A 13702-nucleotide genomic window follows, 5' to 3' on the forward strand; every position below is an offset into this window, starting at 1 on the left:
GTGCAGGTCACCATTTCTGTAGTTTTATGCACTCTGAATATATATCACACAGAAAAGGCATGATTCACTTGTCTTATGGTCAGTTTACTTTCCAGAAAGGACAGAGAAATGGGATCATTTTATCGTCATTATTAAATGTCAACTGAACGCCCACAGGGCACCTCATCCCAGAGTTAGAGCAGATGCCGCGCAGACCCCAGAAGAAGACCATTTTCATCCCATGGTCCTAACCTTCTGCAGTGAGTATATAAAAGAATCGAGTTATATTTTCTTACGGTATTGGCCCTCTCCCCCATAACCATGAGATATCGACTATACACATCTATTTCTAGCTATTCTAGCAGTTCCCAAGGGGGTATCCATCCCTTGTTCACAAGCAGAGCTGTTGTCATCTTCTGCCCTTGTCTCCTGATAGACATGTGCTCTTTTGAAGTCATGCCACTGAGAATTACTTTTCTAACCCTGTGACACTAGGGAGGCAGAAAAAAGTAGAGGAAGTCTGTACACACACACACACACACACACACACACACACACGTGGGATCATTCCAATGAACACTCCCTCAGGAAATAGAAGAAAGTTCCTTGGGGTGCCAGGTGGTCGGTTGTAAAGTGACCGCCTTTGGCTCAGGTCATGATCCCGGGGTTCTGGGATCAAGTTCTGCATCAGGCTCCTTGCCCAGCGAGGACTTGGTTTCTCCCTCTCCCACTCCCCCTGCTTGTGTTCCCTCTCTTGTGTGTCTGTCTCTGTAAAATAAATAAAATCTTTAAAAAAATGAAAGAAAGAAAGAAAGTAAGTTCCTGGATGCGTAGCAGGACGGGCAGTCCTTGCTGTGGCTACACCTGGTGGCCGTGGGGCACCTGTCTGGCGTTGGCAGCTTGCCTCGCCCACTGCCCGCTATACATGGGTGTAGACTGAAGCACAGAGGTGAACTCCGGCTTTGTCAGCACGGGATCAGATTTGTCTTTGTTGCTGGACAAAATAATCCCCTTCAAACTTAGAAGGCTCTCATCTATTTGCCTCCAGTCAGTTCCGTTTGCCAGCATCCCAGCTAAGGTGTTCTCCCGAAGTTCTTATTCTTGCCTGATGCCCTTGTCCCCGTGACTGTCCCATCATACAATGGTAGCTCTCAGTGTCGCATCGTACCGGAGGGCAGGCGGCACTCTTACTCTGATCTCTGCCACAGGCTGTCCCTTTGTCCACCAAGAAGTCTCACTGGGTCTCACTTGCTTCGGGCTTAATCTTTCTCTTACTGTTTCAGTTTTGTTGCTTCTTTCCTGTTTTCCGTGTGGAAGTCCTTAGCATTCTCCACGTGTGGTGTGCAAACCACGCAGCCCGTACTAAGCTCAGGTCCTTCTCTTCCCACCTGGCCGAATACAGCGAGCAGCAGCCAACACCCACTCTTCGTAGAGCGTCCCTACAAGCACTTGTGCTGCCCACTGAAGGCGTCTAGCTACCTTCCACGGGAACCAGGGGCGACAGCTGTACCAAGCGTTCCAGTCCTACCGCGCACACGCCCTCCTCTTTCAAGCACACGGACCCCCTCGCCTCTGAACCAGGCCACGGAGTTGAGGCTTCCGTGTAGCGGCACCTGTGTTCCCGCTCCCCCTCTGCATATGCGGTAGGACAGGAGACGCTGCGCTTACCAGGGAAGCCGAACAGGTAAAGACCTCATGCAGTGATTATGCGTTTCGCACTCACATATCAGGACAGAAAGATGCTAAGATAGAGGGAAGCCATTTCGTGCTGGCGTTCAGAGACCTGTCTGAGGGTGGCCCTGCCTGGTGCTGTTCTCTGGACCAGCGCAAGCAATGGCCCAAGACCATCCTTATTCACATCCCTGCCTCTGTACTCAGCTGCACGGCCGCTACAAGAGAGGACAGAAAAGGCACTCCAATTGTGTATCTAGGGAAAGGGTAAGGATTTTGGTCAACAGCGAACCACTTCTGCCACGATTCTATTTTTAGTGTGAGATTTTTTATCTTATTCTCAAAAAACCTAAACCAACTCAGGCTTAAGGCTATGTCTCCCTATTTAAAACAGAACCGGAACCTTTTAGAAACCGTGCCTGTGATATTAGCCATGAGGATGTCTTGGTTCTCCAATTCTCACGGACAGAGATGTTCTAAACAAGCAGATGATTAGTATCTGTAAACAAATCCCCCAAATAAAACAGACTGACCACAGATTCCCACAAGGTTCCCAGATTCCTGTTGAGTGGCCTCTCCTAATCAGGAAGGGACTCCAGTGCAAAGTGTCATCATCACCAGGATCAAAGAAGAGGATGGAAGGTGACAAATTCCTCAGGACACAAAGCCCATTGCACACGTGCTATATGCAAAGTGCTCAAAGGAGGAGTTCCAACATTAGTGCAGATGGAGCTCAAGGACCAGGTCCAGGGAAGTGAGAAACCCCTACTCACTCCAGTGCTGTAAAGATCATGCACACTTCTGCTTTTTCAGGTTTGGACTCGGAGCCCAGGACATTTTCCATCATGAACAGGCAATGCCCATAAGATTTCAACTTTCAAAATACAGAAGTTATAGAGAAGCACTTCACCGAGTTCTGGTTTCACTGAACGCCCCCTACTGGACAGTTATAACTACAGAAGCACGTGCGAGTTACGTGCAAGCTCTCAGTTGAGTGTGTGGTATTTGGGATTATACAGACCTCGGGCCAATCCCAGTCATGCAACTTATTCGCTAGGAAATGACAGGAAAACACCCCTATCTAACTGGACGATTGTGCCTCTGTCAGCCTATATCTCCGTGGAAGGAAAAGTCTTTTCCTACGTCTCTGCCTAACCCCCAATGCGAGGAGACTAGCATGAGTCCCTGTTTTAAGACAAGGTAAAGCTCTTTTTTAGAAGAGCTTTATTAACTGCCTTATTTTCGCATGTAATTTATCTGATGCTCTCACTTCAAAGAAGGCATTGGATTCCATTTTTTAAATATTCTTTGATGATGGATCCCTGACTGATAGGACTTTTGTTTCTCCGTGCAGAATGATTAAGGGGCCAACTCAGAATCACATAGAAAGGAATGGGAAGAATCTGTGGGTTTCAAGTGAATTGGGGGCACGTCTCTTGACAACAGGAGTGAGGGATTCGGGGGACCACGGTTTCAGGATTCCTCTTCTGGTTTGTTGTTGTAATGAAGAGCTAACTATGCAAGACTAGACCAATTACATCTCCTTCCAAAGGCTAAAGTTACAATATTGGCTGTCTTTACATTATAATACCCAAGATTTATTTATGTGGTGCCCTCTGTGCAACCAAGGAAGCGTTGGTTAGCAGGAATTAACTGAGAGTAAATTCATCAGAATATGGTTGCTCCTCAATGCTTCCACACACCCTATCTTATTTGGATTTACCCCTTAGTCAACATTTAAATATTCTGTATTCGTCTATACATCATCTCATTATGTTCTTGGCTGTAATATATTAATGCATTTGTGCTAGACAAATGCTAAATACCCACTTCTTCAATTACATGAACTATGCCACAACATATCCCAGATAACCTTAAGAAGAAAGGGGATGAACCAGCCTGGCTGTTTGCATGAGCTGGTCCCTGTGACGAAACTGATTCACAGCCTGAGGGGAGAGAGGAGGTGAAGATGTGCTCTGAGGGGAAAGACTGGAACGTTGGAAAAAGAGAAACAAGGGGTTATCTGCTCCCCAGTCTGGCCCCAGGGAGTAAGAGTGAGCTCTTCCAGGAAGAAGCTCCCAAAAACCAGAGGCGAAGGAGCTGTTCTGCTCCAGACCCATGAGGTACCTGGACCACAAGCAGTGCGCCTTCGAAGTCCAGGTGAAGAAGCTGACAAAGTTGGGGGAGGGGACACCCTCCCCATTTTACCTGGAAAGCCTCTTTGACAGTATTGGAAAGGATTTAAGTTAAAAAACGTCACCGAGTCTGTGAGGGTGAGTTTACAGAAGCTCCGTCTGTGGCATAATTCCACAGAACCCAGAGCATGAGCTTGCGTCACCAAATCCTGAAGTATCCGCCTTAGACTCCTCTCCTCCCCCAACCGGAAGCACCTCTGTTCTCGCCCCTACAGATTCCGAACGTGCAATCATCTCTGATCTAGACCAGTCCTTCACAAGTACTAGTCTCTAAGAATTTTTCTTTGTTCATGAAAAAAAAAAAAAAGAAAGAAAAGGGAAACATTTCATGAAGCTAAATCAATTTAATTTGCAAAACTTTTTAATTTGGAGATCCACAGAAAAAGTAATTTAGCTGTATTGAGGGGTACTGTTGACAAGAGGTGGTTTGTGGCTTTCCCTGGTTTGTTTCACTTTTCAAGAACACTTGCCTTTCGCCCTGACCTGCCCACAGAACGTGTATTCGTTCTTCAGAGTGGCCACTCTCCTGCCATCCTCAATGAAATTTTCTCACCCTGCTCCCCTGATGCCTTTTACCGCCACAGTGGGGTACTACCGGAATGAGGTTATGCCCACCTTAGAACTCTAAAACAGAAGACAACCGTTATGCATTAACAACCAATAATTAAAAAGCAAATTCTCTCTTCTTAGATGGGTATGCTGGCAAGTAACAGAAAATTCAACTCAATGAGCTAGGGTTTTGTTTGTTTTTTTTAAGGTAAAGAAACCCTACTGGCTTATGAAAATAAGAATTCAGGCTTAAATATGGTAAACAGGCTACATTTCTGTGTGATTCCACCCTCCCTTGTGTACTGGCTTCGTCCTCAGACTGGCTTCCCTCGGGGAAACAAAGTGGCTTTGGTAGTACTTTTGTTCAACCACTGAAGGAAGAAAAAACCGTCTCTCTTCCTCTAGATAATCTTCTATGTAGATGTAAAGCCTGAAACAAATCTCGAGTAATGACTTTGACCGTCACTGTCCGCTAAACCCACCATGGTTTAAAGAGGGAGAAGACCGTACGGTTACCTTAAGGCAATAAGGAACGTCTTTTAGACTGGCTACTACCCAATGGGGGGGTGCAGCGGCTTTGGGGAGGCGGCCATTATGGTGCAAAATGTCTCAGGACCACGAACAGTACGCAGCCTCTTGTCCACCTCCAGTACCCCGGTGTAGCCAATTCCATGTACTAGAGACCTTCGCATCTGTGTTTTGAAAGTAGGAATCAGTGCGCTGGTGAGATGTTGGACGGAGGCTAACATTGCAGGATGAAGGTTAGCTTCCAATGTCCTTTCAGTCACGTCACGTAGGTAGCCTTCTGCTCTGTGCTTGCACAAGGTCACCTCTGTGGGCAGACATTATACAACGTGAGGTTTACCGTCACGGCTAACTCATACCCCTTTTAAATTGTTAACTGCACTGAGGACAGAGACTTTGGGGTAGGACCCACCATGCGAAGAGATACTAAACATAATCTCAACAGATGTTTGTAAAACGTCCTGTCCCTTCCGCTCACTGTCCTTCAGCTGGAAGAAGTCCTGCCTGCTCCCTGGGAGGGGTTCATGCTCGAGGGGACACCGAGCTCGTGGGAACAGCTGTCCCTCTACGGCCAGGAGGCTGTGTTTTCTCAGGACCACAGGTGAAGCACCTCATTATCAAGATGCCTCATGAAGAGAACGTAACTCTGAGCTTATTAGTGCTAATGTGAGAGAGTGAGAAGTGATTGAAATGCTTAATATTAACACTTTCAAATACAGAAGCAGCTTTTCCAGCAGTGAAATGCATGACATCTTCGAGGAGCCTCTGCTCTTCTCCCTGCTTAAGCACAACTTGTCAAGACTCCGAGGTAGGGAATATTGAAGTGGCCAGTGTATCCAGCCCCTGCATCTAGGCAGGGGGACTCAGACCCACGGGCATCGCCACAGTGGCCGCAGACGTAGGCCCCCAGCAGAAGCCAACAAACGCCCCCAGCCTCGCCGGTCCGCTCCCGCTCCTCTTTATACACAGCAAGGATTTCTTCAGAACCAGTCCACATTTTTTCACCTGAGGAAAATTCTCTTCTAAAGTTTCCCAGATGAAGAAGGGCTACAGTTATTAGTAAATCTGGACTATGTGCTGGTTCCCATCTATAGTCTTTAATTTGCTTATCCTCAGAGCAACCTTACCAGGCGAGCATTATTGTCAACGAATAGAGAAAGACGATGGGCAACGTTTCCAAAATCACTTGATAAACTATAGAGCTAACCACATGATTTAGTGCCCGTCCCTGTGTTTCTCCAACACTTACAGACGGACATTGTTTTTCCTTTATACATTTTTCTTCATTTTAAAATCAGCTTCAATTTTCTTCACCTTACATTACAGAACCTCCATTCCAGCACTTGAATATTATATGCTAACTTTTCAACATCCTCTGAGCGCTTCATTTATTCATCAAACAGTTCCTGAACATAGACCTAGTGCCTGAAACTCTCCTGGGTTCTGGCAGCATTGTGAGTCAGCAAAATACACGTGGTTTGTCTCGTGATGAAGCTGAGTAAATTGTGGGGGAGAGAAAGATTCATCAGAATTGCACAGTGATTCATAATTTAAAACTGCAAATAACATGGAGTGGAAAACTTACAAACTGCTGTCATGGCATATACCAGAGATGGAGAAATACGTCACCGAGGATGTAAATTTTGAGCTGAGAACTGACGGGTGAGTAGGAATTCTATAGAAAATATTAGGGGACGATCTCTAGCCCTGGGATAGAGGAGAAAACTAGAAACCACTCTTCTAAAAAAAAAAAAAAAAAAAAAAGCTAGAAATGAAGGATAAAGTGGATAGCGTGGGGAGTAAAGTAAGAAGATGAAGTAGAAGCCCGAAGTAAGAGGAACATGTGAGCGTGCTGAGAAGTCTGGGTGGTGTGGAGAGAGGGGCAAGGGGAAGGGGAGCTTGGAGAGGCTCATTAAAGAAGGTACGTTAACACGCAATAGGCATGAGGATAGGCCGCAGGGAAATGGATACCCTCAGCATAAAGCCAGAGCTCACATGGGACTGCACTACCAGGAAAAAAAAAAAAAAAAAGAAAAAAGAAAAGAAAACGACCCTCAGCTGGAAAACTGCATGGAGGAAGTTTTTCTTAGTATTGGTCAGGTGGGACAAAAATTATAGTTTCCTCTATGAATTGATAACCAGAAACCACAGTTAGGATTTTTAAATTCTTTTTTAAATTAAAGAATTGTATGTTTTAAATGTTAAACTGCTATAAAAAGCTTCCTGTCCTGGTGACATCCCTCGTGCTTCTATCAAGAGAAAACGCAAAACATCTCTGGAGTGACACCATTTCAACCGAGAGTAAGTTAATGCTTTGAAACAAAGCTTTCTCAAATCCTAGCTCACAATCTAAAATGTTAAAACATAGAAGCCGGGGGAAACTGCCACCGGGAAGAAACAAAACAGAACCAAACAATAGGGGCAGAACGTGGAGGGGGAGGGGTTCTCGATGTCAGTAAACATCACAGAATCGTACACAACCACAGAACTTAAAAGCAACTTGGAAAACTGGCAGATGTCCTCCAAGGAAATAAAAGACAAATAGCATGTTTCTCAGTAGCCGTTACATAGGCCAGAAGGAGGCGGCATATTTCAGGGTGCTGAGAGAGAAAGACTGTGAATTTAGAATTCAGGCAGAATAAAGACATTTTTACAGAAAGATGAACTCATTAGAAGAGCTTAAGAAAATACTTCTGGAAGAAAGCAAAGGATCTCAGAAAAACTTTGAGATGTAAGGAGAAAAATGAGAAAGCATAGCAATGCGTATGTCAGCAAATCCAAACAGGCGCTGACCAGATAAATAAATAATAACCATAATGCCAACTAAAGAGACTTTTAAAAGTCGGGGTGGAATTCATACAAAAAGCAGTGATATGGGAGGTGGAGTAAATGGTCAGAGTGGAGTGCATTAGGGTCTTGGATTGTCTGAGAAGAGGGTACGGGTGTTAGCGTTAGATTTTCTACAGTAGTCATGTTTGTCAGAATTGAAGAGTAAACTTGCAAGAAACAGAAATAACCTGTAAAACTGCCAAATATAGAAAGAAAAAAAAAGGAGGGGAGAAAAATACAAAGAAACAATGAAAAAGCATGGTCAAGAGAAGATCCAAAGTAGAATGTATCTAAATCAAATATGAGAGTAATGACAGTAATGTAATTCAGTATCAGTTTGACTAATGAGACCGTGCACCTTAGATAGTAAAGAAAAATGCTCAATTTGCTCAATTTCTGGAAATGTGACAGTTTAGGTACCTGAGCCCTCCTGTGGAAAACAAAAAAAATACCGTGATACATGTCAAAATCATGTATCTGTAGATCACACGTATATATGAAACAAACTCATATCTTAAATATAACCAACTTTCCTCTTGAACACATCACTATGCCCCATGAAAATGAACATTTGTAAATTGAAAACTTGCAATATCAGAAAACAGAAGATGAATCCATCCTTCGCTGTATCAACTCCAACACATAGAGCCGCACCATTAATGTAAGGACGACCTAATATAGGATCTCTTCCCCTCACCCTATTCTAGCGATCAGAAAATAGCAAACGCATCCGTCTGTCTCATTTGCTGATATTGACTGGAGGAGGAAATAAAAATCCCCTTGCGCAATTCAAGCCATATTGTGATTCATACACAGGTGTGCAAGCCAAAATGACTCTACTTGAGTCGGCTAAATAGCCTCAAACCAAGAGTTATTTTTATTTTTCTCAAACCAAGAATTATTTTGAGTCATCTCAGACTGGCTCTATCCCAAGCACCTGAGAAGCGCATGGAAACATTTTCTACGGGCACTTATCTTTGCCCTGGCCATGAAAACTTTTGCTCAGATAAGTTTCAAGGAAAGTATTTTCAGATAAAAATAACAAAATGCACAAGGAAATAAGACATCATGATGAGAAAGGAGCAGCAGAAAAAAGTGGTAAAGCTGATACTGTGAAACCTTTGGATGATGGAATTAATGCAAAACAATATAACATTAGTATATTTAATATATTTCAAGAAATTGAAAGAGGCTTTACAGGAAGAATAAACAACAAACAAAATTCAAACAAAGCTAAGAAAAATTTATAGAAATGCACAATATAATAATGTAACTTAAAACTCCATCTTTGGTCTAACAGCAGAATGGATACAATTAACAAAGAATAGCTAAGGGGAAAATAAAGAGATTAAGGGAAGGCAGACTAGAGAAACAAATAAATGGGAATATAAAATAAAGACCAGATGCATGGAGGACAGAGTTACAAGAATTAACATGTCTTAACTGGAATGACACCCAGGGGGAGAATGGGGCAGAAGTGATATAAAAACAAAATGGCTTAGAGTTTTCAGAACAAGGAGAAGCCAAACAATATAAAAAAAGAACGAATAAGGAGAAATCTAGAACTAGACGGAACTTTGGATACAATGGATTTTAAATTACTGAGAAAAAAAAAAAAAAAGAGAGAGAGAGAGAGAGGTTGTGTACCAAGGAGTGAAAAGCAGACTAACAGCAACAATGAAAGCCACAAGACAATGGATGGTTTCCGCTGCAGGCAGACGGAGGACAAATGTCAACTTACTGAGTTCTATTCAACACAAAGTGTTCTCAAGAACAAATGCAAAATAAAACCTTTTTATAAGGCAAGAGAAAAATGGGCCAAGTTTGTCTCTGGCAGAAATGTATTAAGAAAAATACTAAAGGAAGTTCTTCAGGTGAGAGGAAAATAAACCCAGAAAAAAAATTTGAGACTTCACAATAAATTTTTTAAAAAATGAAGTGATGAAGTGAGAAACTGTGGATAAATAAAAACACTTCCCACGTAAAGCAATTACAACAGTATTTTGAGGTTGTAAAACAGATAAAACCAGAATATCTGACAACAATGGCATATAGGCTGGGACAGGTTGATCAGAGAGATAATGTGGAGGATATTTATATATCTTTAAATGTTCTAACATTAGATCCTTGTGTTATTTGCTAGAGTCTAAATAAAGGCATTGATTAACCTGAGATTTTGGGAAGTTACACATTATCTTAAAATTTATAGAGTAACATTAAAATAATAAGAACAGATTATGAAATAACCAAATCAGCAGATCAAAAATCTAATGAAAAATGAAATAGTCAATCAAGGCAAGAATATAAAGAAAAAAATAGAAAATGCTGGACCAAAGAAAGCACAAAATAATTTAGAAATTAATCTAAACGTGTCAGTAATTGCAATAACATAAAATGAATTTAGAGGTCAAGTTAAAAGAAGAAATTCTCAGACCGGGAAAAGGTGCATCTCTACATTATTCACGTAAAATATGTTTGTAATATAAAAATACAGCAAGGTAGAGGTAAAAGGGCAGAAAAAAGATATATTAAGTAAATGATACACTTAAAAAATATAGCTATACTGTTACCTCCCGGTGTTCACTGCAGCATTATTTATGATAGTTACAGATATGAAAGCAACCCAAGTGTCCATCAATATAAGAATAAAAATATGGCACGTTCTTGCACGCACGCGTGCGCACACACACACAAGTATTATTCAGCCATAGAGAACGATGAGGTCCTGGCATTTGTGACAACATGGATGGACTTAGAGGTCCACGCTAAATGAAATATGACAGGGAAAGATAAATTCCATATGATTTCACTTATACATGAAATCTAAAAAGTAAAACAAATGAATAAACAAACAAGCAGAAACTGACCTATAAAGCAGAAAACAAACTGATGGTGTCACAGGGGAGCGTGGTGGAGGGAGGGGCAAAATGGGAGCAGGGCAGTGGGAGACAGAGGTGTCCGGCTATGGAACGAACAAGTCCTGGAGGTAAACGGGAGTATGAGCCCGCGTGACCGTGATACCGGGTAGCTATGCTCGGGAGCCCAACAGTGCACAGACTCGTTGAATCAGTACGCTCTACACTTGAACCTAATGTAACATTACATGTCAACTGTACTTCAGTAGAAGCTTTTTAATTAAAAAATTTAAACATAAGAAAATCTGTTGAATAAATTGCCAAATCAGATTTCAACAGAAAAAGTTTAGCTATATCTGTATTATGGAAATTCGCGATTTAGGCAAAAAAAAAAAATTTACTGGAGGTTGAGAAGTGATTTTCATAATTATAAAATGTTTAGTTACCTCAAGATAGTAAAATCATTAACTTACACTTTGTAAAAAATGGTGTTATATATGCTAAATATGATTATAATTACATATAAGAGAATGTGTATATACATTCCAATAAAATTGGCAGAAGAGGTAAAATAAGAAAATCGACAATTATGGTGAAAGACAGATGTTCCACAAGGATGTGGAACATTTAAATAACACACTTAACACCATATACGAACACTTTACCTAACTGCTGCAAAATATTCTTCCTTTTCCAGGGCATAAAACAGGTTTGAAAGTGTGCCACACCGGGCCATAGCATGTCTCGACAAATCCCAAACAATTAGTTTTCAGTTTTAAATGTTAGTCAAATTCCCTTATGTTTGTTCTCTGACCCATAAATCACTGAATTTTGTAATTTCAAAACTGTAAAACTTTTCTACTGATCCTTGTAACACTCGTGTTGCAAATTTAAATCAGACTTCATATCATACACAACGTACATCCCAGGTGGTTTAAAGATTTAAAATGTACAAGGAAAGACTATAAAACTTTCAGAGGAAAACAGAGCAGAAAATCTGTATGATCTTAGGTCAGCAAAGGATTTCCTAATGAGGCACAGAAAGTGTCATAAGGAAAAATACCGGTGCATTCGTCTGCATGAAATTCTGTTCATGTTAAGAATCACACAGTGGAAAAGCAAGGTCACATTGGAAGAATATATCTTCATTGCACAGAATCAACACACATTTATAACTAGCATATATTAACTCCACCACATGAGAAAATGGCAAATAAACAAAAGGGAAAGGAATTTCACAGAAGAGACTACAACTGACCGAAGCACAGGAAGTGTTAAATCTCGTGGACAGAGACATACAAATCCAAACCGTATGTGATCCGCCACCCTCCAGAGTGGCAAGATTTAAAAGTCAAACGTTATCAAGTGATGGCTGGAATGTGTGGAGAAATAGAAATGTTCATCCAGTTCTGATGAGAATGTAAAACAGTAAAGCTATTTTGAAAACCAGTTTGACATCACTAATTCAGTTGAAAATACACAATAAACCTATAACGTCAGACCCATTCATTCCACTATGGTGTATATAACCTAGAGAATTTTTTCCCATATGCAATATAAGTCAGGTTGAAGAATATTTACAGAAGCCTCGTTATAAAGAAAAAGAAAACTGTAGCTATCCAAATGTCCATCAACAATGGAAAACTTAAATCACTTATGGTATATTCTTAAAATTATTTACAACAAAATATGTAACATTAATGAAATACAATGGTGCAGCCTTGATGCAGGCCTAAAACATAATGTTGACCAAAAGACACATTTCAAAAAATTCATATAATGTGATTTTAGTTACAAAAACTTCAAAGGAGATAAATCTAAAAATGTATTGTTTAAGGATACACAAGTACGTGGTTGGGTTCTAAAACTACCGAGGAAACGCCAATTAGATAATGAAGATCGCCCATTTCAAATCCAGATGTTGGCAAAAATTACAAAGCATCACAAAACCACAATTTGGCAAGAATATAAAGCGAAGTTAACGTGTCATATATCCACATCCCCCAAATCCAGCAATTCCAAACCTAGGTTTATATCTAGGGGGAAATGCATACATATGGGCACAAGACGACAGGTACAGAAATAAAGGATGATTAGTTATACATAGCACTCTACTTAGCTAGAGCTAGAATTGTAAGAATCAACATGGTTAAATCTCAACTTCGCAACAGGGGCTACCTCGGGTGACAGATGGTCAGAAACAGATGTCCGTACAGATGCTCACTTTATCTGTAGGGTGTAGTATTTTCCTAAGAGAAAATGATGTGAAGCAGGTTAGGAAAAATGACAGGATGTGATAAAGTTAAATGATGGGACGGTACATGGTCTCCATGAGATTATTCTCTATATAATGCTATGTGTTTGAAATACACCTGAATAATAATTTTGTGCTATGGGTAAGGATAAAAATAGGATAGACACAGCAGGATACCATCGACAGGGATGGGCAACATCACAGACTATTCTGTACCCTGGTCTTACTCCTCTGACTTGTGAAATCTGACTCATCCTCAGAATTCACCTCAGGTATCTATCATCTCGTCTGTGACCTGTTTCTGAGGCCCGTATAAACAAATCCTAGCTATCCTAACCATCATCTCTTTGCAAGATGCACGGTAGCTTCAAGGAGGGGCTGTGTCCTGTTTATTCTCCTAGCGTCCAACGCAGAGTGCTTGGAACAGGGAAGACAGTCCATAAACAACTGGTAATGCAGCTGGGGATTATGGGGCTAGATTTCATGAAAAACAGTACAATTTTAATACCTGCATTCATCTTAAGATCCTAAGCCTGCTCTTTAAGTATATTAGGCAAATTAATTAATCTCTCTGGATTCCATTTTATCAATTAAGATAACAGGTTGTTGCCTACTTCTACCCTAGGAGATTAGAGGCAGATCAAAACGTTCAGGTCATTTAACACACACCACATTTCATAACTGGATGGCACAGCTACCTATAGGAAAAAATTAATCCTGTAATCGAAAATGTCTTGAACTATGTGAAATGTTTTTATTGAGATGTTGCAACATTGTGCCATTCAGTAATATATTTAGAGCTTAACAGGAGTAGCATGGGGGTTAGGGAAACAGCCTACTAAAGC

General features: G+C 41.1%; 1 long non-coding RNA gene across 2 annotated transcripts in view; it reads right to left on the reverse strand.

The window, feature by feature from the left end:
- LOC148108828 (uncharacterized) overlaps nt 1–13702 on the reverse strand; it is a 407929-nt gene that overhangs the window by 36928 nt on the left and 357299 nt on the right. The gene's annotated exons all lie outside the window — the stretch shown is intronic.

Source organism: Ursus americanus, chromosome 16, assembly GCF_024610735.1.
Source record: "Ursus americanus isolate L20-20 chromosome 16, mUrsAme1.1.p, whole genome shotgun sequence".
NCBI classification, from domain to species: domain Eukaryota; kingdom Metazoa; phylum Chordata; class Mammalia; order Carnivora; family Ursidae; genus Ursus; species Ursus americanus.